The sequence below is a fragment of the Macrobrachium nipponense genome, chromosome 1, assembly GCF_015104395.2.
Source record: "Macrobrachium nipponense isolate FS-2020 chromosome 1, ASM1510439v2, whole genome shotgun sequence".
NCBI lineage: Eukaryota > Metazoa > Arthropoda > Malacostraca > Decapoda > Palaemonidae > Macrobrachium > Macrobrachium nipponense.
Window position 1 is genome coordinate 132,471,577 of NC_087200.1, and position 6,661 is coordinate 132,478,237.

Here is a 6,661-nt window from a genome sequence, read left to right on the forward strand (position 1 = left end):
ATACACTATGATATTAAATATTTGTTTCCACGTTGCTCGAAATATACATTGGTAATGTTGGTAATCCTGTGTTGAACGAGAATTTCAAATTGTTTCGTTTCTATAGTTTGAAGTAATTACTATACTTAAAAATAATTACTATTACCGTAATTTTTTCTTATGGTTGTTATAAATATCATAGATTCGATATTTATGCATTATATGTTAGAGGGGGTCTTGGAGGGGAAAGAGAGAGAGAGAGAGAGAGAGAAGAGAGAGAGAGAGAGAGAGAGAGAGAGAGAGAGAGAGAGAGAGTTTATCGGTCATTTTTCAGTTTTCCTGGGGAGTGCCGGGTTGGTAAGCTGGTGTGTGTATATATATATATATATATATATATATATATATATATATAATATATATATATATGATATATATATATATATTATATATATATATATATATATATATATATATATTATATGTTGCTACTTTCAAATGTATGTTTCCCCTCTTTGAAATGTCATGTAAGATTGTGCAACATTTTTTCAGATTCCTAGATAGCTTAGAATAGGATGTTTTAAAATGTGTGTTCAGATTTTGCATTGCATGTTATAAAAGAATATATATAACATAAAAAGAGAGAGATTTTTACTTTGTCTTTTCGAAAAATACGAATGTTTAACTTTTATGTCAACACTTTGAGATTAGAGGGTCTGCGAGATTTGTTTTGTTTGCTTTCCTAAATCTGTCGACGCATGTGATAGCGATCGACTTGAGTCTTGCGTTGTTATCAAAACATGTCAATCTTAATTGTCGCTCAGCCTCCGTTTCGATCGAGTAGAGTACGTCTTTTTTTTAACAAACTCATCTTGTACGCGTATGTCTCTGATCAAAACCTCATGCATGTTACACATTTCTTTATGAAGATTGCATCAGATTTCAAAGCTACTGGAAGCATTCGTGACAGAACGTTTTTGTCATCTGCCCTGTCGAGTTTCCGTAAAGGAAGAGATTTCATTCTATCTTAGGACCTCAGGCAGTCAGATCTCTCTCTCTCTCGCTCTCTCTCTCTCTCCTCTCTCTCTCACTCGAAATCATTGAGATTATATTAACGTAACGTAAATTGGTCACTCGTAACTTGTGAGAATTTCATATTTTGATATTTCTTAGAGTTTATTTAGTGTTATTTAATTTCTTTTGTGGGGAATCTGAACAAACATCATTTCATAAACGGCGCCTGGTTTTGTGAAAGTGTGATATACAAGCTACAGCAAAGAGCAAGAGAAAGAAGTTGGTATACCAAAAAGGTAAAGTGTGTTATATTTTTATTAGTTGCAACTAATAACTAAAAATTAATGGGAAAATTGTTTGGTTAACTAATAACTAATAACGGATAGGAATTGTTGGTTTAACTATAATGGATAGGGAGTGTGGTTAACTAATAATTGTTAGGAACTGTGGTTAACTAATAACTAATAACAGGTGTTTACGAAGGTTTGGTAAAAACTGATGTTTACAATGTTTTGAGTGAAAACATTTACACTTTTACACATTGCGATTTTTTGTGTTTTGTGATTGTTCCATTGTTTGTGTACTTGTTCATTTTCTTATTGAAGTGTGTCTTTTTGTTTTATATTTTCATTTGCATTCACAATTTAATTGACTTAGTTATTTTCATTGCTTTATCATTGCACATTTAATTAAATTTAACACTTGTGAATTAATTCAAATTTTCAATTATTGCCTAACACTTTTGAATTTTGATTGAATTAATTTTCTTGAATTTGGGTGATACTTAATTTTGATTTAATTTTACTTAATTTTGATTCAAGAATTAACTTAAACTTTGCTTTGTTTTCAGTAACAGTAAGTTTTCCCTGATATTGTGATTTCACTTATAAATTTTGAATTTAATAATAAATTTTTGTATTTAAAATTTTTTATAAGTATTTTCATTTATACGCCAGTATATTTAACTATGATTATATTTATGCTAGGAAAATACATAGAGTGGTAATTGATTTGCTTTCCTTCAATTTATTTGAAGTGGACTTAGAACCAGGGAAGTACTTAGACTTCTGAAATCAGGGAAATACTTAGACTTTTTAAAGTTGTTGATGGAGTGATGCCCTTTGATTAATTTAATTACTTACAAAGAATTACCTCACACCTGTTTTGATGAACTTAGTCTAATTTTTCTGCAATACTGGTAAGTGTTAAGGGATCACTGCTGCCTTTAGAGTATTCAGTCGTTTAAACGTGTTATGAGGGTTCAGGTGTCTGGCTTTTGGTGAGGTAATATTTGATACATGGTAACCAGATACTTGGCACTCTTCGTAACAAAATATATATATATATACTATATATATATATATATATATATATATATATATATATATATATACACCAGCTTACCAACCCGGCACTCTCCAGGAAAACTGAAGAATGACCGATAACTCTCTCTCTCACTCTCTCTCTCTCTCTTCTCTCTCTCTCTCTCTCTCTCTCTCTCTTTCATCTAGGAAATCTATTTCCAGAGATGTGTTTTCTTGTCCCTCGTGTTCAGTCACCGACCACTCCTGTGAGAAGTTGCCTTAGATTATTATAAAGCTTTGCTACAAGCAAGCCAGCTTCTGAAATTGAGAGTCACAACTCTGGAATGCAAGAGTCAAGAGGCTCCACATTTGGTTTCCTTTGTGTAAAAATTCTACTGCATTTCGGAAGCCAGTTAACTATATTTGTTGTAAAATATTTGTAGAAGTTAATTTTCATGGGTTGCATAAAAGCCAGGATTTATTATACTTTTTTTGTGTTAACTTGAAACTTTGCTGCAAGATACGTGTTGCACTTATTACTGGGTTGCATTCCAGCTAGGATTTATTCTACTTGTTTTGTTAACTGTAAACTTTGCTGAAAAATACATGTTGCACTTAAGCTGCTGGGTTGCATACCAGCCAGGATTTATTCTACTTGTCTGAACTGTGTGAAATAAAGTAATGTGAATGTAACCATCTGGTTTTCTGACGACCTACCCTTCGTTTTTAAATGTAATCAGACGGGGAGTTTTATAATTTTTTACATTTCTTTATGTACCTAGTTCTGGGTAAGTGGCCACTAAGGCAAACAATAAAGTAATGATCAGTTCATTTAGCCAAATCCCACCAAGTATGTAAAAATATCTATATATATAAACGAGAAAATGTCTGTTTGTTTGTTTGTTTGTATGAACGCTATATAAAGCCACATTTCTCGACCAAGAAAGGTCATGGTGAAAACTGAATTAAAATCGGACCATTGGTTAGGTAAAGGGGGGGGGTCGGAAGGGTCTGGTATGTAAAAATTACTGAAAACGATGGATAAGAGTGTCTAATCCTAGTTTTTGAGGTCATTGATAAGAATAGTGACACTCACAAGGCCTTTTAAGTCCAAGTTCAGCCCCAATAGAGTGAAGTGAAAACGACAGATATGAGTGTCTAATCCATAGTTTTTGAGGTAGCTGAAATAAATAGTGACACTCCTTATGCCCTTTAAGTCCAAGTTCAGCCCTAATAGGAAATGGGGTTGGAAAGGGGTGACATGTAAAAATAACTGAAAACGACAGATATTACTGTGTAACAACCCATAGTTTTTGAGGTTACTGATAAGAATAATGACATTCCCAATGGCCTTTAAGTCCAAGTTCAGCCTCAATATGGAGTGGGGTGCGAAGCGGGTGGGAAGGGGTGACATGTACAAATAATAGAAAATGACAGATATTAGTGTCTAATCCATAGTTTTCGAGGTCACTGAAATGAATAGTGACACTCCCTATGCCCTTTAAGTCCAAGTTCAACCCTTAGGAAGGGGGGGCATGAGAAGGGATGGGAATGTGGTGACATTTAAAAATATCCAAAAACTACACATATATTAGAGTTTAATTCATAGTTTTCAAGGTCGCTGGGATGAATAGGCAGACTCCTGATTCCCTTCAAGTCCAAGTTCTGGCCCGATTGGAATGGGGGCCAAGAAGTGGTGAAATTTATAATGTCAAAAATACTGGGCAATGTAACTGAGGCAACTCTCTTAACAGGAATGAGAGAGAGAGAGAGAGAGAGAGAGAGAGAGAGAGAGATAGTTTATTGGTTCTCATTCAGAGATTAGTTGGTCAGCTAGTGTATATATATATATTATTATATATTGCTACTTTCAAAATGCATGTTTCCCCTCTTTGAAATGTCATGTAGATTGTGCAACATTTTTTTCAGATTCCTAGATAGCTTAGAATAGGATGTTTTAAATGTGTGTTCAGATTTCGCATTTATGTCTTGTAAAAGAATATATATATACGTAAAGAGAGAGATCTTTGTCTTTTCAAAGCTGCAAATGTTTAACTATGTCAGCACTTTAAGATTAGAGTCTGCGAGATCCGTTTGCTTCCCTGCTCTGTCAGCGCGTTTGATAGCGAGCTCGTTGACATCAAAACATGTCAATCTTAATTATCGTTTTACCCTCCGTTTCAATCGGGTACGTATCTGTTGAGCAGACTTGTATGGTACGTGTATATCTTTGTCAAGTCCCACGTGGATGTTTGCACATTATGTGTGTAAGATTGCGTCAGATTTCAGAACTTTCGAGAAGCTTTCGTGCCTAGAACGTTTTGAGACATCTGCTCTGTCATTTCCATAAAGGAAGAGATTTTCATTCGATCTTAAGACCTCGAGGCAGTTGAGATCTCCCTCTCTCTCTCTCTCTCTCGGCTCTCTCTCTCTCTCACTCGACATCGAGATTATTTTAACGTAACATAAATTTGGTCACTCATAACTTGTGAGAATTCTATATTTGATATTTCTTAGAATTTATTTAGTTTATTTAATTTCTTTTGTGGAATCTGAACAAACATTTCGTAACGGCGCCTGGTTTTTTTGTGAAAGTGTAATATACAAGAGAAAGAAAGAAGTTGGTATACCAAAAAAGGTAAAGTATGTTATATTTTTATTAGTTGCAACTAATAATGGATAGGGAGTGTGTTTAACTAATAACGGATAGGAATTGTGTTTACTAATAATTGATAGGAACTGTTGTCTGTTACGAAAGTTTGGTAAAAACTGTTAGTTACAGTGTTTTGAATGAAAAAGATTTACACTTTTACACATTGCTGATATTTTTTGTGTTTGTGTCTGTTCCATTGTTTGTGCACTTATTCATTTTCTTATTGCAGTGTGTCTTTTTGTTTTATATTTTCATTTACATTCACCATTTAATTGACTTAGTTTTATTTTCATTGCTTTATCATTGCACATTTAATTAAATTTAACACTTGTGAATTGATTTGCATTTACTTAGAATTCTTTTCAAGTTTTATTGTTGTTTAGCACTTGTGAATTAATTTCAAATTTTCAATTATTGCCTAACACTTTTGAATTTTGATTGAATTAATTTTCTTGAATTTTGTGATAAATTAATTTTGATTTAATTTACTTAATTTGATTCAAGAATTAATTAAACTTTACTTTGTTTTCAAGTAACAGTAATTTTCCCTGATATTGTGAATTTCACTTATAAATTTTGAATTTAATAATAAATTTTTGTATTTAAAATTTTTATAAGTGTTTTCTTTATCTTACACCAGTATAAATATATTTAATTATGATTATATTCATGTTAGGTAGAACATAGAGTGTAATTGATTTTGCTTTCCTTCAATTTAATTGAAGTGACTTAGAACCAGGGAAGTACTTAGACTTCTGAAATCAGGGAAATACTTAGAGTTTTAAAGTTGTTGAAGGAGTGATGCCCCTTTGATTAATTTAATTACTTACAAGATTACCTCACACCTGTTTTGATGAACTTAGTCTGATTTTCTGCAATACTGGTAAGTGTTAAGGGATCACTGTTGCCTTTAGTGTATTCAGTCGTTTAAACGTGTTATGAGGGTTCAGGTGTTTGGCTTTTGGTGAGGTAATATTTGATGCAAGGTAACCAGATACTTGGCACTTCGTAACATTATTTAATGGTGCCCAGACCCGGGAAAGCAGATTTCATTATCACTCTAGAATATACTGGTGGTGTTAGGAATATATTTTGTTAGGAGAGTGACCATATAGTTTTGTTTTGCATTTATTGCATTGAATTGTAAATTGATAACTTAGAGGAAATGGCTCAGTTCAATGTTCAGGAATTTTTAGCAGCTCCTTCCGTCCAAGTTTTGTCTGAAACCACTCTGTCTAGAGCACAGTGGAGCGCTTTAGCAGAGGCTGTGTGGTTATGTGTCTACTAGTATGGTAAAGGCACAAATAAGATGTATTGCTATGGAATCATTGATAAACTCTGGTAGAATAACTGATGAAGATGAGTTAGAATTGGCTCAAGAGTTGTTGAATGTAGCACGTGCTGATCTCATAAATAAGCAAGCAGAAAAGAAAGAGAAAAGTGATGCAGAGTTAGAGCTTAGACGCATTGAAGCAGAAGAGAATTTGATTAAGCTAAAAATGCTTGCTGAAAGAGAGAGAATGCAAGCTGAAAGAGAGAGAATGCAAGCTGAAAGAGAAAGAATAGACAGGGAAAAACAAGAAAGAAGAGAAAGAGAAGAAGAAAACGCAGCAGAAGAGGAAAGAGAAAGAATAAAAGAGGAAAGAGAAATCGCAAGACATGAAAGGGAAATGGAATTAATAAGAGCTAGATCCACATTACCTGTAACACCGTC